The sequence below is a fragment of the Xenopus tropicalis genome, chromosome 3 (genome assembly GCF_000004195.4).
Source record: "Xenopus tropicalis strain Nigerian chromosome 3, UCB_Xtro_10.0, whole genome shotgun sequence".
NCBI classification, from domain to species: domain Eukaryota; kingdom Metazoa; phylum Chordata; class Amphibia; order Anura; family Pipidae; genus Xenopus; species Xenopus tropicalis.
The window spans coordinates 36,234,202-36,259,410 of NC_030679.2; the positions used below are offsets into that span (position 1 = coordinate 36,234,202).

The 25,209-nt window shown below is 40.4% G+C and overlaps 1 long non-coding RNA gene across 1 annotated transcript in view; it reads right to left on the reverse strand.

The window, feature by feature from the left end:
* Positions 1-25,209, reverse strand: part of LOC116409712 — a 107,795-nt gene that overhangs the window by 24,944 nt on the left and 57,642 nt on the right. The gene's annotated exons all lie outside the window — the stretch shown is intronic.

The following is a 25,209-nucleotide window of genomic DNA, read 5'->3' on the forward strand; positions in this document are numbered from 1 at the left end:
ATTGTGGCCCAAACATGGGTCTCCATTATTCTCTTTGATACAGGGACATGTCTTAATATAGTTCCCAGAGGGCCCAGTGCCATGGAGGGGTTATATAGTGGGGCATTCCAGGGCATGGCTGGGGTTGGTTAGCAGCGGAAGAGGAAGAATTCCTTTCTTGGGCAACAGGGAGATAACCACACTAAAGGCAGGTGTCACTATTACTTTTCATAACATTGTTTTATTCATGCATTGGCTAAATATTTATTATTTATAAAACAATTTTTAATGTCCTGGTAAAGTCAAGTTTTTTATTGAAAATATTCCAGCAATGTTGGAATGACTTAAAACGTATTTCCATACTTTAGACTGCCCATTTGGTATTTATGAGCTGCAATGTACAGTAAACCATACCTAATGCTTGGTCAGGTAACTAAATACTAATTTAATAGTCTAGCCCCCAGGCCCCACTGATGGTAAGTTATGGAACAGTAAGAAGATCCTGAAGAGACACAGAATAGTGTTTGTTTATGGGAAATGGTATCCCCCATTTTGGATCTTTTTGGATAAAAGCATTTTGACCACCGTGATGTCTATTAAAAAAGGAGAGGAGTCTTCTACGACAGCAAGTGCAGTGTGCAAATTATTTTTACCCACAATGCAGCATTTCCCCCATGATTTCAGCTTAATTGCAAATGCAACAGGGAGTTACCAATGCATTATAAAGCACTTGTACAATTGCAAAGAAAATTTCTGTTGTCAGGATTACATCATTTTCAGCACCTGCCATCAAAATGACAGAAGTATAAGGAGTGGCTTTGGATGTAAGCATCTTAAATGAATAATATTTTTCCAAGCAATGACTGCAGGGAAATTAGCAACCTCCCAGCTGCCCACGGGGTTGTAAATGGCCACTTAGCTGTGTATGGATAATGTGCTTGTAAAACATGCAAAATCAATGCACTGTTCCTGTAAAACTGCAATGCGCTCTCTTTGTAACTTCCCCTTTATATAGCAATTGCCACATTAATTCCCCTGAACAATGTGCATTGAATCAAATCAGTTAAATTAAATGCAACTGTTTATAGGCTATTCTGGTCTATTTAGAGAGTGCCTGGTAAATCTACTACAAATCTATAATAAAGTTAAAAATAAATATGACATGTAGCAAGTCATGAGGTCTTTAGCAGCAAAATGTATCTGAATTCTTGCCAAACTTGACTTTACTGTGAACTTGTCTTGAAACAGTAACAACAGACTGACAGATTGTACGTCAATAACCTGTGCTTTACAATGGCTTCCAACACATGTAACAGCCTTTTATAACTAATAAAACTCTGTGGCCAACTGTATTTAAGTTTTTATAAACTTTTTTCTGTATCTAAAGTCCTGCAATCAGCAGGGAGTTCTCTAAACCAGGGATAATTTTCCCCAAAATATCAATTCACATGCTTAATCCCAAGCCTTAACCACTCATCAAATATATTGGTACCAGATTAGCATATATTGCAAATTTTCTTTTTTTTTTAATCTAAAAACAGAGTTGTTGTTTAACAACAGCCAGAAGTCTGCAGCATGTGCATCTCAGATGTTATGGTGTATTTTTATTTCTAAATTACACTGTTTATATAGCAAATAATTCTCTCTCTCATTTAAAACGCTGATTAAACCAACAAATATATTTTTTATAACTGTATTATTGTTGTTTAGGCAGCCATCCCAGTGGATTGTGCCTAATGCTGAGCTTTCAGAAGGAGCCAGTGCTACACATTAGAACTATTTTCAGATAACCTATTGTTTCTCCTACTCCCATGTAACTGGAGGAGTCCCAAGCTGGACTTGGATTTCTTACTATTGAGTGCTATTCTGATATCTACTGGGAGCTGCTATCATGCTCCCTTCCCATTGTTCTGCTGATCGCTGCTGGGAAGGGGTTGATATCACTTCAAATTGCAGCTCAGCAGTAAACTGTGACTAAAGAAACACAAGGCCGTGGCACCCTGGGAAATGAAGAATACATCTAGCCCAATGTGACATTTCAAAATTAAATATAAAAAAATCTGTTTGCACTTTCTAAAAAATGGATTTCAATTTCTGCCTGAAAAGCTCCGTTAACTGATGCGTTTTGAAAAAAAAAATGTTTTCCAATGACAGTATTCTTTCAAATGATTTTTTAGTGGACTTAGGGGCAGATTTATCAACATTCGGATTTTCATGGTTTTAGAGTTTTTTTAAAACTATGACTAAACTCATTTCCACAATAGTCATTGATTAAGAGTTTCAAACTGAAAAAGCTCAAAAAAAATGGGTGGACAAAACATGTAAACCATAAAGCAAAGAAATATCCCAAAATTATAAAGTGTAAAAATTCTGTAACTCCTCTGCATCTCACGCTTTATTTCTTCAAAAAGAAATGTTTGCTACAAGGGGCCTGGAGAATGACAGATCATTAAAAAATACCATGTAAGAAGCATTAAAAGGGGTTAAGCTGGGCACATATGTATGCGCCGATATAATATAACAAAACAAGGTTTTGTATGATTTTTCCGAATTATTGGCTGATTGATGCCAATGTTATTAATCGGAAAAGAAAGATAAAAATATAGGAAGGCCAGTATTTTTTCCAGAAAAGGTGGCAAATGGTAAAAATGTCAACCTGTAGAAGGGGCCTTCTTTGTAATATCTCTTTATAGTTTTCCAAGTCTAGTGAGAAAATTGTTTTGAAAAACTCTGCCTACTTAGCTGTATAAAGCAGTAACTTTTAAAAAATGAATTCTTTATTTATGAGGATACCATATATGGATATGTGGTGGACTATGGGTGTCTCATTCTGACACTGAGTGGTATATTTAAAGCTACAGGACACAAGAAACGTTACAGTAGTTGCTGTTACTGAATAGAAAGTTGTCAAAATACTGTGGGTTGCTTTACATACATAGGAATTATTCCATGGTGAGTTTAGAAGTGATCAAAACAACTTAGAGCTCATTAACTTGGTTCTAAAATGGGTGCAAAATTCTGGAGAAAAAGTCACCACTTTTGCCCTGGATTTACCTACATGCTTTGATCTTTGGCAGGGGACCATCAAGCACACTGACTGTCTGTGAACCACCCTACAGTGTTTGCACAATATTGATAACAGAGGCTGCAGCGTGTTTATATTCTGTGTCCTTGGTAGCTGCACCTGCAAACCAGGAAGCAGCTTTATTTGCATAAAGTGGGAGAGTTCAGGTTCAATTCTTGTCCTTAAACTGGTACAACTGGATCTTAGCATGTTTACCAAAATCCTGACAGTCATAGTTGGGATCTGTGGTTGGTGCCTTTTTAGAGGGAAACAAACAAAGAATAAGGAGGTGGTGACAGTGTTTCTAACCTATGGGTCAGGATGCATAATTGAGTCTCCCCTGACTGCCACAAGTACTGGTGTTCCCCAGCACTGTGTTGGAGGCTGGCCTTTCTGTGGCAGCAGCAACTGGGGTAACCCACACCAATCCAAAGGCATAAAGATAGACAGCGGAAGGGTGGCAACTAATAAATGCAAAGATCTGACTAGAGCTAGGTTAGGGTGAAGAGAATCCACAGTTCCTCTACACTTCCTGCTGTTCTGGTCATTCTAGCTATTGGTGTCACAACCATCATACTGGAAATGACCCCCAGAAGGCCACAGTGAGGTCTCAGGGGTCGCCCGTTTAGTGCTGATGTACCAAAGAGGAGACTGACAAGGATAGTAATCTATTTCAACCAACTATCAGGAAGCATTAATGTTTCACTTGTTTGAAAGCAAACACCTGACTGGTACATGTAACTACTTTTCATTTTGACAGTATCATTTTAATGGAAATTGAAACTGAAAGAAAACGCTGCATTATTTTATGCCAAAAGTAACACAGTCTTGATGACTGGCAATCTCCAGTCCTGGTCCAGATACTGTAACTGTACTAAACACTCTAAATACCCAACATTTCTAAAAACAAATAATGGCTGACTTGTTTAGATGGAAAACCGCAGTTTTCCTTTCAATAATTTTTATTGATTTTCATATTAAACAGGATGGATAATGTTTTATATATAACATATATTGAAGTACAATGTCCATAGGGAAATAACCAGAGAACCAAAGAAGAGTTCAAAGACTCAAACCCTCTCTCAAGGAGGGGTTGAGTATAAAGTGAAATAAGGGGTGTGGGAAATCAATTAAAACAAATGATAGTTTACAAAGATTTACTTATTCTACTTCTACCTGTGTGGATGTTACCACTGAGGTCCCATGATGCTGAAAAATACTAAAGCAATCAGCGGCCATGGAGGGGAACGATCTGAGCAAATCCATTAATTTACCATATACATCCTAATATTAGAATCTGCGATCCTGACATGTACTCAAAGGGGCCCATTTACTTACTCACGAACGAGCCGAATGCGTCCGATTGCGTTTTTTTCGTAATGATCAGTATTTTGTGATTTTTTCGGAAAATTATCGCGACTTTTTCGTTACCAATACGATTTTTGCGGAAAAACGTGAGTTTTTCGTAGCCATTCCGAAAGTTGCGATTTTTTCGTAGCGTTAAAACTTGCGCAAAACGTTGCGCCTTTTAAGTTTTAACGCTACGAAAAAAGCGCAACTTTCGGAATGGCTACGAAAAACTCGCGTTTTTTCGCGCAAATCGTATTGGTAACGAAAAAGTCGCGATAATTTCCGAAAAGTCGTAAAGGCGCCGAAAAAATCGCAAAAAATACGAAAAAGTCGCAAAATGTTCGTTTTCCAATCGGAATTCTTCCAATTCGGTCGGAATTTGTGTCTTAGTAAATCAGCCCCAAAGTGTTAAACCCGTTAAAACCACACTTTTCAAGGCTTTGCACATTATGTAATTCATGGGTTTATGAGATGGAAACCTGTAAAAGAGTTGTTTTAAGGTTATGCCTTTGTTCTGATTAAATCATGTTTGATTGTCATTAAAAGTATTTAACTTGGAGAACCTGCATCAAGTTAACCCCAAAATTAAGCCAGTGGGGATCAGAAAAGGCATGTGTACCTATTGGAATTAGTTCTTTTTTCTCTGTAATAAAACAGTACCTTGTATTTAAAAAAGTCAAAAAGTCAAAATATAAAATAATTTAATAAACAATTTAACTAATTAGAAATACTAATCATTATCAGATTCATAATAACTCAAATAACATACATTCCTATTGCATACTATGAAACTTGTGGCTGGCCAGCCTACTCAATAAAATCTAGGCCAAATTCCTTTATCAACAGTTGGTCATAAAAGCAGCAGATTTGTAGGTTACTAAAAACAATTCATTATGCTTATTGTCTGCCTATGGTGAATGCCAATTCATAAATATCTAAATAAAGATAAATCAATATTTGCAAATCCAGACAATCAATATGGTATACAAAGTGAATGATGAGTCCACTCAGAGGCTTTATGGGTGCATGGGATATATGTACAATCAAGGTAGAATGATGTGAGATTATATGAAATGGGGAGATGCATTAATGATTATTGATGCTTATTTTTTGGAAATTAGTTACAATTCAAATGAGAAGTAACATTTGCAGTTGCCTGGGATGCAGCAGTGAAAGGATTTATGACACACTTTTCCAAGTTTTTTTTAGTTTTGCAGCTATAATTCTTCCTGGGAGGTGATGTCTCCCTTGCTTTTTGAGAACTACAAACAAAGAAGATTTTTCTTTTGGACACTGCCCAAGCAATCTGTCCACTTTGCAGCATCTAAGACAAGCGTGTTTACAGATAGAGTGCACTTGCACCAGCTCCCCAAACACTTGTATCTGAAATATAGCAACCAACTCACAGTTACTGAATGAAAGGTGTAGAAAACATTATTTATACAGTATATATTGCCTTACTCAGTTCTAATCACAAGTACCAGTATAATAGACAGGGACATTTTTGGCAGGTCATTTATAAATTATTGGCAATTGAATGTAATATGACCCTGTATCTATTAAGCTGCTGTAAAACTTCCCATGTGTTTATTATCTATGTAGAGGAGTACTTTGACCTTTTTAAACATCCATTATCTGCGGCTATCTAACTGGCTTAACTCAACCTTGACTTATGGGAACATTTAGAACAATCCTGGAGCTTTTTGAAAGTTACCCAAATGTTGTATTACTTATTGACTTATTGTATGCAGGAGCTCTGACTAGCTTATTATGAAATAATTATGCTCAGTGATGTATTCTGTTCATCTGCATAATGCTGGCTTCAATGAACCCACTTGGAATGTGGTTGAACTGTATTAGCCATACAACAGGTATAATTTATAGGCGGCCTTCTTTAAATCAGACAACCATATGCCATTATAAAAAACATACATGCAAATGACAAAAGTGCTGAGAAAAGCTCTTAGCAATTGTACTTTAATATTGGAGGTCTTAGATGTTCTTTACTTATTTACTAGGATCCTTAAAGGAACAGTAACATCAAAAAATGTAAGTGTTTTAAAGTAATTAAAATATAATGTGCTGTTGCTCTGCAAAAAACTGGTGTTTTTGCTACAGAAAAGCTACTATAAAAATAAGCTGCTGTGTAGCCATGGGGGCAGCCATTCAAGCTGGAAAAAAGGAGAAAAGGCACAGGTTACATAGCAGATAACCAGTAGATAAGCCCCATATAACGGGGTTCATCTGTTATCTGCTAAGTAACCTGTGCCTTTTCTCCTTTGAATGGCTGCCCCCATGGCTACACAACAGCTAACTTATATAAACTATAGTAGTCTTTCTAAGGCAAACACACCAGTTGTAGCAATGCAGGGCAACAGTACATTATATTGTAATTACTTTTATACACTTTCATTTTTTGGTGTTACTGTTCCTTTAACTTACTAAAACACAGCTTCATGTCTCAGATGTAGCAGATCCGCCACATACCTATAAAACCAGACATTTAAACTACTTGTGTCCAAACACACTCTTTGCACTTCTCTATAGATGTGGCAAGTGCTATTTTGTTCATCGTGCCTCTTCTGCTGAAATCGGCCTAAAGGTGGCCATACACAATGCATCCCACTGCCAAACAGGCAGATCTTCTCCAAATTGGTCTAAAGTACTCGAATCAGCAGCTGAAATCTGCCTGTGTATGGCCACCTTAAGTGACCCTATTGATGCAAGGGAACCCTAGAGCTACTGCCACCCTGCCACCCTGAATGTGGTGGAAATTCCAGGGTTCCTATAGTGGCTGTGTCAGTAGAGGCAACAGACTGGTACACAACTGGAAGTGATGCCATTCCCACACTGAATGTTAGCAGCAAGTCGCATCTGATTCACCACTGCGTGCATAAGCAAATGCATTGTTCTGATGCACTGAGTGCAATTGTGGAGGATGCGACTCCCTGGCAGCCGTAACTATACTGGTATTTTGGCAAAGAAAACATTATGTCATGAGTAAAAAACCATGGCAATTTGATTCTTGGATGGGTTTTGCACTTTTCAGGTCCTTTTTATGGATGTTAGGCTGCTGTCTATCAGAAACATCTTACTGACTTAAGGTGGCCATGCATAGCAGATTTAGGCCCTTCATACTGATTCAGCAGTTTATCTGCCCATATATCTGTACTCAAATCAGTACTTAACTGAACAGGTTTGATTTTCCTGTCAGCTTGTATTCCTGTCGTTGTAATCTAATATTGCCCACCCAGGTGGCGAGGTTACCAAACAAGAGGATCTTATAGTGTTTGGCCAGCTTTAACCATTGAAAACTAGTTTTAGTTGCCATTTAACTACTGCCCAAACTTCTAACTCCAGAAGGAAGAACTCCAGCTAGAACTTGAGGAATCACATCTTCTTTTTGCCATTTCATAGTGACAGACAGGCAGAGCCATAACTAAGCGCAGATGGAAGAAGGGCAGCAGCTGTCTGTGCAAGAACGTACTTTACAACTACAGACACAGTTAGGTGGACAACGCAATCTTACTGCATTAGCAGCTTAGAAACAACAAACATTTAGTGGGAAAGCAGTAACTATTGTGATAGCCTCTTTAAGTGGTTATTCACTCAGAAAATTAACTTTTAATATGATGTAGATGATGCTATTCTAAGACCATTTGCAACCTTTTTTTGTGATTTTAAAATGAGTTACATGATTTTGTAGTGCGGATGTCAAGCTTGGAATTTCAACAGCTGTCTGGTTGCTAAGGCTTAACAGCTGGGAAGTCAGAATGGAAGATGAATAGCAGAAGTCCTGACTACGAATATAAGTATTACAAAATAAGAATAATGTTACAGTCAAAGCCTCACTGTTTTTTTTTGTTAATTCGCTTCTGGTCTCACAGTGAGTACAAACTAGTGAGAAATGGACTGTATAAACTCTTGCATTACTCTGTGGTGGAAACACTTGAAACATCCACTGCAGTGGAACGCACAAGCAAACACTGATGTGTGAGAGCCCTTAGGGCTCTGGCACATGGGGAGATTAGTCGCCCGCGACAAATCTCTCTTGTCACGGGCGACTAATCTCCTCGAACTACCATCCCACCGGCGAAAATGTAAGTTGCCAGTGGGATGGCACACACCGCGCAGGCGATTTCGGCCAATCGGCGAAAATGATTTGCGAGGCACTACGGCCATTTGCCGAAATCGCCTGCTCAGCGTGTGCCATCCCACTGGCGACTTACATATTCGCCGGTGGGATGGTAGTTTGGGGAGATTAGTCGCCCATGACAAGGGAGATTTGTTGCGGGCGACTAATCTTCCCGGTTGCCAGAGCCCTTAAAGGAACAGTAACTTTTAAAAAAAAAAAGTGGGTTAAAGTAATGGGAATATAATGTACTGCTGCCCTGCAATAGTAAAACTGCTGTGTTTGCTATGGAAACACTACTATAGTTTATATACACAAGCTGATGTGTAGCCATGGGGACAACATTCAAGTACAGGATAGATAGTAGATAACAGATAAGCGGTGTTGAATATACTGGAAATCTTCAGAGCTTATCTGTTATCTGCTATGTAACCTGTGCCTTTTCTCCTTTTTTCCAGCTTGAATGGCTGCCCCCATGGCTACACAGCAACTCGTTTATATAAACTATAGTAGATTCTCTGAATCAGCTGATAACACAGCCACAACCAGCAGTGCTTTAGCGTTGCTTCCTTTATACTTCAGTCCCTAGGACCCTATTTTACTAAGAGCTCTATGGGACAGGAACCAACTAATTTTATGTTTCTTAGCACATAACTGAATATTTATTGCAATGTTTGTCCTCATTGTTTTCACATTTATTGGAATGGAAAATATACAGTGCTGCTTATACTAATACAGTAGAACCCCGAATTTACGTCCCCGGATTTAAGGTTTTCCCGCCCATTCCGCCATTTTGTTGTGGTCCCACCAATTTGTTTGCATTCCTATGGGCTCTATTTCCGGGGTTTACGTTTGTATTTCCCACATTTTGCGCTGTTTTTAACATGCCTCTCCCTAGCAAATCACTTCATTTTAAGCTTAAAAGGAAGCTTACTTTAGGAAGCAAAGTTTCCCCATGTCTTGCGATCGCAGGTGCCATCTTGGGAAGGTCAGGGTCACCACTATCGCCTCATAATACACACTGCGCATGCGCACCTATACGGGAGCTTACAAAATATCACAAGAGTTGCACAAGCACGGGGAATTTGTGACTGAGCAACAGAAACACCAGTCCTTCATTAAAGGTACAGGTACAAGTTACAAGGTACAGATTTTCTTTAAAATGGTACAGATTTTTGTTTTAGGAACAATATAATACTGAGTTATGGGTGTACATTTTGAAGTCAATGTTATGGGGTGTCTCTGTGTCAGTGTCATGTAGCAATGGGGTGTCAGTTGCAAATAAAAAATGGTAGTTATGTAGTTATTTCCTTTAAATAGCTTACATTTATGTGTCTTTAATACATTTCCCTGATTTCACATTTTCCTGATTTTTCCATGGTCCCCTGAAAAACATAAAATGGGGGTTCTACTGTATTGCTATATAAATGTATCTATACACAATACAGTGTATTTCTGCACACTTTTACATTTTGCATCCTCAAATTCTGTTCCTTGCTATAATAAAAAAGATATCAAAAATAAGATATAAATGATTACCACTATTCATGCATCCACTGTAGAAGACCCAATACTTGGAGGACCTCTCCATATAGGGTGATGAGATCACTTAAAAATTCAGGGACACGTCTAAAAAATCTAGCTAGCAGGGCTACAGTGACTGCAGTTTATTTTAATAGCAATCAGGGCTGCCATGCAACATGTATTTATTAGATGTGTCCCTGAATTTTCAAATGATCTGCCCACCCTAGTATGATAGTACATTTCAACAGCCCTCTGACAGAGGGGATTTTTGTTCATGGAGGGATGGCAGGGAAATAAAGTAATGTGATAAGTAGCAGGAAATAAAATACATGAAGAAACATGAGCTGATCAAACAAAGCATTAGCTGGTAAACAAAAGATATGGATTTACATAGGTCTCTAGCATAATATTCGGTGATTGAAAACAAATCCTTGGCAAGCAGCTAAATATGCAAAAGACATGGCATGTAAGACTGACCTTTTAACTATTTTAGAATCTTTGAATCTCATAGCTCAGCGCTGTCCAACTTCTATGGTACCAGGGGCCGGAATTTTTCTGGCCTACATGATAGAGGGCCGATATGGAAGCCACGTTGGGCCACTCCCCTTTTTTAAACTGCACCCACTTCAAACACCCACTTCACTGAAGGGATCACACTTCATTCAAATGTGAAAGAATTAAATTATGTCATATTAAGATATACCCTTAAATCCATATGCCTCCTTCTCCCCTGTGGATAGCACAGCAACCCCCAGCACATAATTACACACCTTAGGGACCATATACTTACTATTTCCAAATGCTAACAAACTCCCAGAACAAACCCCTGCCAGGTTCACTTCCCACAGGCAGCATAGGGTAGGCAGAGTATGGCACACACAGGCAGCATAGGGTAGGCAGAGTATGGCACACACAGGCAGCATAGGGCAGGCAGAGTATGCCACACAGAGGCCATACCCTGCATGTGTGTACCATACTCTACCTGCCCTACCCTGCCTGTGTGTGCCATACTCTGCCTGCTCTATGCTGCCTGTCTGTACCATACTCTGCCAGCCCTATCCTGCCTGTGTGTGCCATACTCTACCTGCCCTATGCTGCCTGTGTGTGCCATACTCTACCTGCCCTAGGCTGCCTGTGTGTGCCATACTCTGCCTGCCCTAGGCTGCCTGTGTGTGTTATACTCTGCCTGCCCTATGCTGCCTGTGTGTGCTATACTCTGCCTGCTCTATGCTGCCTGTGTGTGCCATACTCTACCTGCCCTATGCTGCCTGTGTGTGCCATACTCTACCTGCCCTATGCTGCCTGTGTGTGCCATAATATGCCTGCCCTAGGCTGCCTGTGTGTGTTATACTCTGCCTGCCCTATGCTGCCGGTGTGTGCTATACTCTGCCTGCCCTATCCTGCCTAGGAGGGGCAGGGTAGGGTAGGCAACCATATGTTCTACTCAAGAGTAGCCATAAATATAGTTATGGGCTAAGAAAGGGTTACACATTTATAAAATTTGTATTTTGTATGAATGCATACATACTTCAGTGTACTGCAGGTGACCTGAAATTTCCAAGGTGTTATGCTGTTGAAACATTTTTGCATGGTCCATATGAATTCTAGGATAAAAAATGGTGAAATGGTGCTGCTCCAAATACTTAGCCCACACTAAGGGGCACATTTACTAACCCACGAACGGGCCGAATGCGTCCGATTGCGTTTTTTTCGTAATGATCGGTAATTTTGCGATTTTTTCGTATTTTTTGTGATTTTTTCGGCGTCTTTACGATGTTTGCGTAAAAACGCGAATTTTTCGTAGACATTACGTAAGTTGCGCATAGTTGCTATTTTTTTGTAGCGTTAAAACTTGCGCGCAACGTCGCGCCTTTTAAGTTTTAACGCTACGAAAAAATCGCGACTTTGCGCAACTCTCATAATGGCTACGAAAAACTCGCGTTTTTACGCAAAAATCGTAAAGACGCCGAAAAAATCGCAAAAAATACAAAAAGTCGCAAAATGTTCGTTTCCAATCGGAATTTTTCCAATTCGGATTCGAAATCGTGTCTTAGTAAATAAGCCCCTAAGGGTGTCATTTACTAATGTATTTTTTTCACAATTTGGATTTTTTTTTTAGCAGAAATTCAAAAATGTTTTCATGGCTTTTTCCAGCATGTGCTTTTTTAGTTCAGAATTTTTGATAAATGACTGACATTTGTGGAAATAAGTTTATTCATAGTTTAGCAAAAATAAATTGAGAAATCTGCCCCCACGCTTCTACCCCGTGATACGTTATTCCATAGAATTCATGTATAAATGCAGTTTTTCCATTTTCATTGTTCTTGTTTTCTAACCTTGTGTTCCCAGGCATTGGTGTACTACAACTCCCAGTGTTCTTTAACAAACAATTAAGGATAAAAAATAAAAAAGGAAGACTGTCATAGGTAAACAGAGACAGTTGGAAGAAATGCTGTAACAATAACAAGAAGTCTGCTGCATAAACACTGTTTCCAGCATCCTCCACCATCTTCTTTATCAATGTATTTAGCACCTAAAAAAGTGTGCCCAGCAACAATGGGGAGTGAAGTCCTACAGTTTGTGTCAGAAACTTAGAAAGATCTTTTTCCAGCCAGCCTGCGCTGTATGATTACTTTTACTTTGAATTTGTATGGATTTTATATTTGGCTTATATTGGCTCTTTATTTGGCTTGTAAAAGAGATCAACAGACTATAAAATCCTGTTTTCTGAGTTAGGGGAGATAAAGTTCCTTACTGTTGAACAAGTAATAACAAGACCAGAAAATATAGTAACTGCGCTACTTTGGGCAAAACTTGTGGTTGTCCCATATCCTAAACCTAAGAGGTAGGGCTTACTAGAAAGTGTGTGTGTTCCATGTGAAGAAGGGCATGTTTGGGCACGACCATGGTAGATTAGTGACAAGGCCTAATTAGCACCGATCTTTAATTTTACAATGGAAGGGAATGGTTACTATACACTTATTTGGCGTGAACTCCTGAAAAACCTCTCATGTGTTAATCAGATCGACTGGCAAGCAGGCAACTGCAGGCACAGTGCACTGTCAGGTAATTTGCAGCAACGTCTAATTATTACTTTGTGTTTGTTTTTTCTTCTAGGGCTGTTTTTAACAAAAGAGAACATGTGCATTTAAAACAATAGGAACTTTATTGTCTCTTTTTATCCTAGTCATCAGTTACAGTTTCCACAAAGTACAGAAGTGAGTTAAAATAAAAGACAATACTGGAAAGAACAGCAACTCACTGGGTTTTTCCCTGGTGCCCCGCCAGCCCAGTTCGACCCTGCATGGGGTGGTGTGTCTATGGAAAATGCAGGATTTCAAAACTCTGGTACCTGATTCTCTCTTAAAGCAGCCTGATTGGTGCAGCAATTCATAATCATGTAATTTGGCAACAACAACAGCAATTAGCAATTCCTATGCTAGTACTACCGGATTGTGTTTAATCATGTGTATGTTTAAGATTATATAATAATGTTTTGTAAATATGTGGGTTTAGCTGGTAGTGGGCATTTACAGTGTGAACCAACAGTTATTTGTTGGCCAATATGATGGAATGCTGATGGTTATGATACCATGTGGGCTAATGGCGAGTCAGTATATATATATAGAGTGTAGTCCCAATAAGTTTTAATAAGTTTGTTGACAGACAAGGGTTTGGAAGCTAAGTAACTTTCTGCATTCTCAGTGTGAGATTGTGGGTCCAGAAATGTAGGATATCCACTATACAGAAAGGTACAATAAACTTAATTTATTATCACAAGTGCAAAGTGCTAAAATGGAGGCCAAATTGAGTACTTGTGCCCATAACAATGTGGAGCAGTAACAATGCCCCTGTCAGGCATGACATTAAAGTAAACATCTTGACAAGAGGAATCTAACTCTAATGCAGTATTAATGCCATATGTAAAGTGGTGCTATCCTAATGACAATAAAGGGGACAATACATATACTGTAACCTAGCTCTGTGCCAAAGGACACTAATTTGCACCTATATTATTGTATAAATTGCAGTGGTCACAAATCAGCTTGTACCCATTGTTACACTGGGGAAAATGGTGCATTGTAGGAAAAGAAATAGGTGACTGGCATGTATGTATGTACATTTTTATCAATATAGTACCACTTATATGGGCAGCACTGTACAGCAGAACAATACATTAACAGAACAAAGAAGGGTCAATGCAATAATAAATACAAACATATACAATGTACAGTTGCACAAGATTAAGTGCTAAGTGTCAAAGAGACAAGCGGAAGGAGGTACCTGCCTCATAGCGCTTTCATTTTTGTCTGTAAATTATGAATTGCACCCTGTGCCACAGGTAAGAGTTCAGCCATGCAGAGTAAATGAGGCTTCATGAGTAACCTTAAACTTCAATCAAAGGGCATGACAAAACTAAAGGAAGTAAATATGCACAACAAGTTATGAAAGCACCTTCATAAAGGCACAAAAATGAGAGGAAATGTCTTCAGCTGACAGTTTACATGATAATATTGTACTTTTCACTTCTAATTGCCTGTCTGGGCTACCAGGATACAGTGCGTGGGTACAGTAAAAACGTGTGTGTTATAATGAAAGCATGAAGAATGTGCATTGTACTATCAGTTGAGCAGGAATGTGCAGGCTATCTGATACCTTGTACAGGTTTAGGCAGGCAGACGATAGTTCTGCATGGCTGAACCCATTAGACAGTGGTACAACGTAGTTTGCGTGATGGATAATGTTAAACCAAGCACGGTACAAATAAAACAAGAAGGGTGCAAATGAGTCCAATAATATGGAAAACAAGAGTTCTTCTTGCTACCTGTCCAGTCAGACTATAACATTGGCCAAATTTGCACCCTGACAGTAACCCATAGCAATTCACTGCAAAAGGGCAAAATAAGGCAACATTGTAAAGAAGGGTGCAATGCTATTTGTCTGTGTTCATTCCAGAGCCAGGTCAAGTAGTAAAGTAGTATTTGTGCCCAAGGCCATGCTACTTGGCCTGGCACCCCCTGCCCTCACTCCTCACCAGATTCACTCAAAAACTGAACTGGTGATGTCATTGGAGCGTGACCCTGCAGCAGGGTCGGACTGGGTAGCCGGGACAGCGGAAAAAAACTAGTGGGCCCCGGCTCCAGGAGACATACATTCACACACCCTGACGTAAAATAGATCATGAATTTATATTTGTCTGAATCATGTAATGAATGTAATACTCTGGCTCTTCATGCAATTTTTTTGGAACCATTTCCATGGCATCTATCCTAATCGGCTGTTAAACAAGTTTCCTGCTGCTATAACCATCTCACTGCCGATGCTGGAGCCTTAGGTACACTTTGCAATTGTCATTCCTATTTACTTATTCAATCCCATTGCCAACTGTTGTATGAACTTTATAACTTCACACACACCTTTTAACTGCTATATTAACAGAAATTAAAGCCACCCCGTGAAGGGCAAAGTAACTAGTTAATCTCAAGGTCAAGCTTTTATTTATTATGTTACCTTCTATTTGGCTAACATGTTTATATAGTGCTTTACATAGACAGGCATTGCTCTAGCAATGTAGCAGCAAGCAAATATATTTGTTGTGGCTCCATGTAATTCATGTAACATTTGATATATAGTTTGGGCACAGGTGCTAGACAACACAGCGGCCCTAGAGGTCATTTACCAACACTAGGCAAATTTGCTTGTGGCCAATAAATCTAATTGTTGCATTAATAGTTCTTCCTCCAGTTGGCTGAAAAAATCCAATCACTGATTGGTTCCAAGAAGACTCCCATAAGTTAAATATTTTTTATTAAGCTTTTTTCAACTTTTTTTGTAATTAAACTTTGTAAGTTTGGCTCACTGTAAATGACTGGTTTGAGCTTTTAAACATAGTAGGGCTAATTTATGAGCAGCTTCGGTCCCACAAAGTTCCCAGCAGTCAGTTGCGCAAAAAAATGCATTCATTAGGTACTTGCATCAAAAGGCACCCTTTGCACTTCTACATGGTGTGCTTACTAGTGCTCACCTCTTTCTGTTTGGGTACTGTTCGGGGTTGGACTGGGCCGTTGGGGCACCAGGAAAAAACCTGACACCGAACTTCGCAGGTCCCCCAACCCAAACCTGATACCTGCCTGCCTAACCCAAACCTGATACCTGCCTGTCGCTCCCCCCCGCTACTCTCCTCCCACAATCACGGCAAAAGTGAGTATAAGGTGTGCACGAGGGGGGGGGGGGATGGGAAGCAGGGGCCCCAGAGGGGGTGTGGGGAACCCTGGCATAGCAGCCCCCCGGAGGGCCTCGCACACCCCATTTCATCAGCTACAGCACTGTGCAATAATGCCTAAACCATTTTTCAAACTCTGATGCAAACTGAATGCAGTTATTAATGATTCATGCAATTTTTATGAAATCAGTTTTAACTATTAATGAAAATTATGTGTAATCTTTAAATGGTGTCCGTACTGAGATTAACTGGCCCCCTGCATTGTTCCCACCTCAGATTCAGGCTGTAATCCCCTGTACTGTCCCAACAACTTTTAGTCCCTGCATTGTTCACACCTCAGGCTCACACTGTAAACCCCCACACTGTTCACCTGTTCACACCTCAGACAGACTGTAGAAGTGCCAGCATTGTGTCACTGCATGTACTGCCTGCCCTATGCTGCCTGTTTGTATGGCATACAGGCAGCATAGGGCAGACAGAGCATGGCACACAGGCAGCATAGGGCAGACAGAGCATGGCACACAGACAGCATAGGGCAGACAGAGCATGGCACACAGGCAGCATAGGGAAGGCAGAGTATGGCACACACAGGCAGCATAGGGCAGGCAGTGTATGGCACAAACAGGCAGCATAGGGCGCCAGAGTATGGCACACATAGGCAGCATACTTCAGGCAGAGTATGGCACACACAGACAGCATAGAGCAGGCAGTGCATGGAACACACAGGCAGCATAGGGCAGGCAAAGTATGGCACACACAGGCAGCATAGAGCAGGCAGAGTATGACACACACACAGGCAGCATAGGACAGGCAGAGTATAGCACACACAAGCAGCATAGGGCAGGCACACTTTACTGCTGAGCTGCAAGTTGGAGTGATATCACCCCCACCCCCCAGCAGCCGATCAGAAGAACAATTGGAAGGGAGCAAGATAGCAACACCCAGTAGATATCAGAATAGCAGTCAATTGTAAGAAATCCAAGTCCTGCTTGGGACTCCTCCAGTTACACGGGAGTAGGAGAAACAATATGTTAACCTCAAAGCAGTTCTAATGTGTAGCGCTGGCTCCTTCTGAAGCTCAGAATCAGGCACAATGCACTGAGATGGCGCCTACACACCAATATTACAGCTAAAAAATACATGTGTTGGTTTAAGAAAAATTTAAATGGTAGAGTGAATTATTTGCTATGTAAACAGTGTAATTTATTATTTGTTGTAGGAATTAAATATTATACCAGCCCTTGTTACCTCCAGTATCCTGGACTGTTTCTTTATTTTTCCACACTGGATTTGTTTGGTTTTGCTGGCCATGAGAACCTGCTGTTTAGAAGGTGTATCTAGAAAGATTTTCAAGACAGTTCATGTTGGTGCTGTGTTTTTATGTATGAAGACTAAATCCCAGGTGATGCCCTGTAACACTGCCCATGTGTGTCTTCTTGAATCTGAGCTCTGACGCTGTGGGACCAAGTTGTTTTTTAAGGTTAATATTAGCAGCCATACTGTAATCACTGTTTCTTATGTTTTCCTAAAGCTTTTGGATCAGTATGTGTGTTTATATATATATGTATGTGTGTGTGTTAGTTATATGTGTGTATAAAAAAAAAGATATATTTTTTATAAAGGCAAGATTAGATTAATATTTAGGGGGGCATTTATTAATGCTCAATTTTTTTCAGTACAGGTTTTTTGTTGCTGAAAAAGTTGATTCCGGCATCCTAGTGGTCACAAACAGGTGATTCTTGTGACAGAATGGCCTTGTTCCTACTGCAATTGTGTCTGATTTGGCAAAAATGGACACAACTGTGTGTGTGATTCGTCACAAATTGTGTGCTCGATATTTTCCAAGTCTGCCTGACATCATTTTTGGTGTTCACTGGCTTCCTTTCTGGTGTTCAGCATGCAAGTGAAGTTTGCTCCCTACCCTTCTGGTGCAACTGCACTGCAGTGCTTAATGCTGGGAGCCCAGGAGCTACAGTTTGATCTTTTTTTGCAACTATAGGGAGGAGCAAGGTGTGCATTTCGACATAAGTACCTTTCAATCAAAGTGGTTTTACGGGCAACTGACTGTGGGGAAAGTTGCTCACTGCACTTTTAGATGTATTGGAGCCTCATTGGGTCTCCTTTATCAACACCGGGCAAAAAGTAACCTGCAGCAATCAGTAATTGGCTTTTATTTTTAGCCAACTGCTATGGATTACTACCCACAGGCAATTGTGCCCATTATTAAAAAAAGACCACCATTATGATTTAGTCTCTGTACAGCCCAACAGCTGGAATGTTTGTTGAAGACAGAGTTTACATGCTTATACTGTACAATGCAGCAGACATAGACTGAATGTAAAGCATTTTAACAGTAACATACATTGGTTTATTCTGTAGACAGATGTTGGTGGTTAGGTCTAAGATTTCTGCTGGCATGGGAACCATTCCCATTACATCCATATATCCACTGCATTTGGGGGGGGGGGAACTATTAAAAAAAAACTCAGTTCCAAATAATAGCATATAACTGCTAGGAAATCTGGGAATTGTAGTTCACAGCATGAAGGCAGTGAGTCTGACACCCCCGGACTTTAAAAGACAGCTTTTTAAGATTCCTGTGAAATGCGTGATTTAGAAAGTTCCTTTGCTCTCGGCTAAAGTGCTTGGCATAATACCAAATGATTCTGTGGTTAGATGACACTCTTGCAAAACTCTGAGCTGTATGAGAATTATAGTCGGCGGAAGGAAGACAAAGGAGGGGTGGGGGACCATGTATCATTTACTTAAGCCGAAACATGCTCTTTTGTTTGAGTTATAGTTTGTGTATTCAGAGGGGCTTCTCCCTAGCGTTCCTAGGCTATCGGCTAACAAGCCTGCTAACAGCTGAGGAGACGCGCATGGCTAATAAATGTAGTTACTGTGTTAGCTGCCCATGCAAACAACACCTTCCCTCTAGAGTCTTGATTCTTAACCTTGGGTCCCCAGATGTTGCTGCACTACAACTCTCAACACTCTTCAACATATAATAAAGGGTCAAATCCTTCTGGGAGTTGTAGTCCAACAATACCTGGCAACCCGCAGTTGGATGTAGGATGTAGGATGTAGAAGTATGCTCTTTATAAATATATAACCTTGAGAATGCATTGTTTGTGCTTTGTGTCAATGTGCCATAGACCAACACTGAAATTATCTATCATTGCCAATCAGAACATTTTGGTTTAAAGCTGGCCATACATGCACCAATATTATCGTATGAAAGGTAAGCGTTTAGGGCTGAATCATCAGATAGGGGTAAAATCTCCCTACCTCCATATCTGACGATTTACCTCTAAACGATAGCAGAGGGACCAATGGTCTCAGGAAGGAACGCAATTGTAACATATATGACCACCTTAAGGTCCTAAGGTGGCCAAGTTGATGCTGTTCCCCTCACCTCCTCCTCTTCGTTTTTTGTGTTGGAGGGGGACAAGGGGCCACATCACTCTGCACCACTCTGCATCACTCTGCACCTGGAGCAGGTAACTTCCCTTGTAACCTGCTGCGTGCTGCAGCCTGAGGCGAGTTTCTCAACTATGTCATAGCAACCGTCCTCCTGCTTACTGTTTAGAAACCACATTAGTGTTATTTTCCTCTACTGAGCATGCTCCCTGAGCTGTCCTAAAGTCAACTGAAAAACACCAGAAGGAGAAAAATAACATTTATTCATTTCTAATACAGATATAGGTCCTTCTATCCAGAATTCCCGGGACCTGAGGTTTTCTGGATAAGGGATATTTCCGGAATTTGGTTCTCCATAGCCTAAGTCTACCAGAAAATCTTTTAACCTTTAAAGGAGAATGCAAGTCAAAATGTAAAAAGCATGCTGCCCAATAGTCCTCCTATTGTTTAGTAAAAACGCCACACTTTTGGCTCACCTAATCAAATATTTACTCAGTCACACTTACTTCACATTTTCTAGAACAGGCAGCCATCTCTAAAAAGGTATTCTCCCTTACTTTCCCTCCTTGCTTCATACTGCACATGTGTTTCATTCCCTCCCCCCCTCCCCTCTGCCAGATCTGCTTCTGATTGGCTGGTGGGCATGTGTAGCTCAGAACAGGAGACAGGATCAAGTTACACACATGCTCAGAGAATAGGAAGGCTGCCGCTGGCACCTACAGGAAGGGGAGAGAGATTTCAGTGATGTCACTGTAGTCTTCACACTGCTGTAGGCTGCCAGCACCATATCTCAGAGAAGCAAGCAGGGATCTGGGAATTTAGATATGCAGTAAGTACTTTAAAAGAATGCCTTTAGACTTACTTTTAATTTATTTTAACCTTTCATTGTCCTTTAAATTATATTTATTATATTTAATATTTGTATTTTATTTTTGTCTATGTAAAGTTGGGAGGAACACGGGTCAAAAAAATTTCACTACGGTAATGATGCTTCATTGTTATTTGTATATGAAAACTTTGTATATGAAAACTTAAAAAACTTGAAATACACCCAACTGGACCGTTTGGCTTCCAACAAGGATTTATATTATATCTTAGGATCAAGTTCAAGATACTGTTTTACTTTTACAACTGCTTTTCTAACAGTCTTTTTTTAGGTTCCATTTACAATTGACAGATGAATTTTGAATGGCTCATTCTTAAAACAACTGCAAGCCATACATTTTAAAATGTTTTAGATAAATGTTATTTTTGTCATACCAAAATGAATGTTTTGTCAAAGTAAACTCAAGTGGTTTGTTCATCTCCACACAATGCTAAGCAAACACAAGGACAATAACAAAAGCAGAAAAAAAAATCTTGGAACAAAAGACAATACTTTTAATATATTTGTTAATTTGTTAATAGGTACGTTCCCAGCGGCACTACAAGTCAGCACTGGGCTCCCTTGTAAGGCTCCTCAGAGGGGCACGGCGCACAGTCACAGTAACCTTATTTTTTCTGCCCACTGCCTGTGCCCACTCCTGCCCCCAAAATGCCTGTGTCCCCACTCCCCTTCTGCAAAGTTCAGCTGGGGAGGGGGATTTTTAATGATTTTTTAAATTTACTTACAAACTATAGAGGAAGCAGACCCGCAGTCTGGGCCGCCCTGTCCACTGCCCCCCACTTCATCCTTACTTATGCCAATGTATGTTCTGTTAGATGGAAATCTAAATAATAGGCCAATTTTCAAAACTGGGGAGTCAGAGAATGAGGAAACCAGGACAGGGCAGGAACGGACTCAGGATTCCAGGAAATAAGGACTTCAGGACACAAGAATTCAGAATGCAGGAATACAGGATACACGGAACTCAGGCACAGGAGCTTGATCACTGCAGATGAGCTTATGGTATCGGAGGAGTCCTAAATATACTCTTAACTGAATTATTACCCGCAGCTAGATAAGAGAGCCAGCCAGGGAATATAGCCAGGGTTAAAAGTCATTAAATATAACTACCAGTCAAAACCCACACTGCCTCCTGTGGCTTAACCCAAAGGAACAGCTATCAGTAAACACAGGGTTCCCTGGTTCTATAATATGGAGTTCTTAGCAACTGGAGGCAAAACAATCCAATTGGGTTTACAGAACATTTGGTTATCCAAATTATGGAAAGATCCCTTATCTGGAAAACCCCAGCCTGAAAGCATTCAGCATACAGATACCTGTATTATAACAACATACTTAATAAGATGAATATGAGCGCTATCACAAAGATGGGAGCAGACTTGGAAAGTTCACATGCTTTTTACGCAGTTAAAATATTTTGTGTGTTGCAGGATTTGTCAGCAAAAATCAAAGTTTATGTCATGGTTTGAAAACAAACTAAACAAAACATATTTTCAGTTATAGCTGGGTTCACAAAAGCGCTTGTCTCCGTAAAAGAGCTGTTACTCTCTAAAAAGCAGCTGAGATTAAAAGGAAACGCAGAGAATGTAACATAACGCAGGAAATCCGTATCTAGCAGGAAATGGCAGGTGCAAGAAGAGAAGGTGCTGCCATTTATGTAGGTCAGTGCAATCACCTATGGCAGACTGCAGTGAAAAACAGCAACACTTTTAATCTGTTCCACATCTGCCCTGGTATTAAATTCTGTTTCTAAGAATTTCCTGATATTTTTGTACTTAGTTTAACTGCACTTTGATTTTAAAGTAATGGAGCTGATAGAACTGGTTGCTGGACTAAGTTTAGGCTGAGTTTAGTCACAATATGCAACTCTGACCAAATTACACACCTCCCCTTTAAAGGGGTGGTTCACCTCTTCATTAACTTTTAGTATATTATAGAACAGGGATCCCCAACCTTTCTTATTCGTAAGCCACAGTCAGGCCCGGATTTGTGGAGAGGCCACAAAGGCCTGGGCCTAGGGCGGCAGAAGTTTAGGGGCGGCATGCCGCCCCGCCGCAAGAGAATTTTTAAATTTGGCTCCCATACGGAGCAGTCGGGACCTCTCCCCACTGCTCCGTATGGGAGTTTAAAGGAGCGTTTGCGCATGCGCACTGGGGAGAGGGCGCGTTCGCGTATGCGCACAGGGTGGCATTCGCGCATGCACACTGGGGGCGCGTTCGCGGATGCGCAGAGAGGAACACCCACAGGGGCGGCCTCGGGGCGCCTCAGAGGGAAATCCGGCCCTGGCCACAGTCAAACATAAAAAGACTTGGGGAGCAACACAAGCATCATAAAAGTTAATGGAGGTGCCAAATAAGGGCTAAGATTGGCTATTAGGCAGCCTCTATGCACACTATCAGCTTACAGGGGGCTTTATTTGGTAGAGTGGCAACATCCAAGGGGTTGGTGAGCAACATGTTGCCCCCGAGCCACTGGTTGTGAATCACTGTTATAGAATGTCCCATTACCAGCAACTTTGCAGTTGGTCTTCATTATTTATTTTTTTTATAGTTTTTGAATTATTTGCTTTCTCTCCTGTCCCTTTCCAGCTTCAAATGAAAGACAGCCAAAAACTATTGCTTTTGAAGGCTACATTTCCATTATTAATGTTAATTTGTATTACTTATTTTTCAGTACAGGCCCTCTACTATTCATATTTCCATCTCTTGTTTAAATCACTTCCTAGTTACTAGGGTAAAACAAGACCCTAGCAATCAGATAGCTGCTCAAATACCAAATGGAGAGCTGCTGAACATAAAAAGATAAATAACTGAAAAACCATAAAAAATTAAGACCAATTGGTAATTGTCTCAGAATATCTCTAGCAAGAGATACCATCTCTAGCAAGATTAGTTATACTGTATATATATATATATATATATATATATATATATATATATATATATATATATATATATAAAAAGTCAAAATGCAATACTGGCACTCACGTATAAATCTCAAATCCGCCTGGGTGCAGTCTTCACAATGAAACCGAGATAAGAAGAAAAAGAAGCCGCTCTCTCAGGACTTAGGTGCAAAAATAAAAAGTAATTTATTGAGTAGACGAACTGACGTTTCGGCTGAACACCTCAGCCTTTCTCAAAGTCAAAAACACATTGTGAATGCTAACATTAAATACAGTGACTGGCGGGAAAATACAAACAGAAACTGGGTGTGACGTCAAAAAAGGTTTTTGGGGAAGGGGAGAAATGCATATACTACAATGGTAGAAATAAAGAAGTAGAAAACCTTTTTTGCTTATCCTCCATGTAGTAATATCACGGCTGCATGCACGGGGTATGAACTGTATTCACTTACCGAGCGGTGAGCAATGTAGTATCTCAGATAGTATACCCGTGTTACGAGCTGGCTATGACCTCTGTTGAGGCCTCTTTAGGTGATTGATACCCACAAGTTTGCTCCCTGGCATCATGCAGGAGTACCACAGTATGTTTCTACCCGATGGGATATAATAGGAAGGCCTGGTTGGTTTATGTCCTCCAACCGGGGGTACGAACACCACCAGTGCCAACCAGTCCCTGACTTTGGCCACCTGTTAATCTTACAGGTTCTAAACCTTTTTCCCGATACATATACATATTGAGGAAACCAGGATTATTCTGTCCAAACCCGTCCGGTCTGGCGATAATGGTTAGTTTGGTTGCATGCATATATTGCCTGTAATCACACAACAGTGATGCCAACTACCCGGAACGGGCGCAATTGATGATCGGGCTTCCGACACGTTACCCCTAATGGACACAATAAACGGTAATGCCGATGCCGGCACTGGCACTATATTTAACACTGATCGCCAGCTCCATTGCTGCACGCATACCTGTGTAAGTACCCACAGCAGTCCTTTCTACCCCACTTTATAAGCTGGCACACATACCAACCTAAATACCCATAGCGGCTCTCTCGATGCAACCCTATTTGCCGGCATACATGCCAGTATTTGTGCCTATAGCGATCCTCTCTACGAGACTTGGTTTTGCTAGTAAGGCCCGTTTAAGATAGCTATCGCCCCGAGATGAATTTTGAGCTATAGGGACTCCCAGCTGCCTCGCCCTGATGATCAAAGCTTTCACTATCTTACTAACTTTATTTTTTATAATGGTTCTTTTGTGTTCTGCATCTCATCTGTGGCTTTAACTGTAATCTCCTCTCTATGTCACTTTGTATCTTACACTCCTTACAAGTCAGAGTATTTACTCGTAACAAGTTATCTGATACATTGTTTCTTTGCACTTGATACTTGTTTCTTATCCCCTGGTATCGCTCTCTATAATTGTTGTTTTGGTTTGACCACAATACCCACTTCTGCACAGTGCAGTTGAAATACACATTCTATGCTAATAAACATTTCACGCCCGATGTGTATTCGACAGCGTGAAACTGACGTCACACCCCTGTGTTGTCTGTTTTTTCCCGCCAGTCAGTGTATTTAATGTTAGCTTTCACAGTGTGGTTTAACTTTGAGAAAGGCTGAGGTGTTCAGCCGAAACGTCAGTTCACTGATTTACCATTAAAAGTTTTTTATTTTTGTACTTAAGTCCTGTGAGTGCGGCTTCTTTTCCCAATTCGTGTTC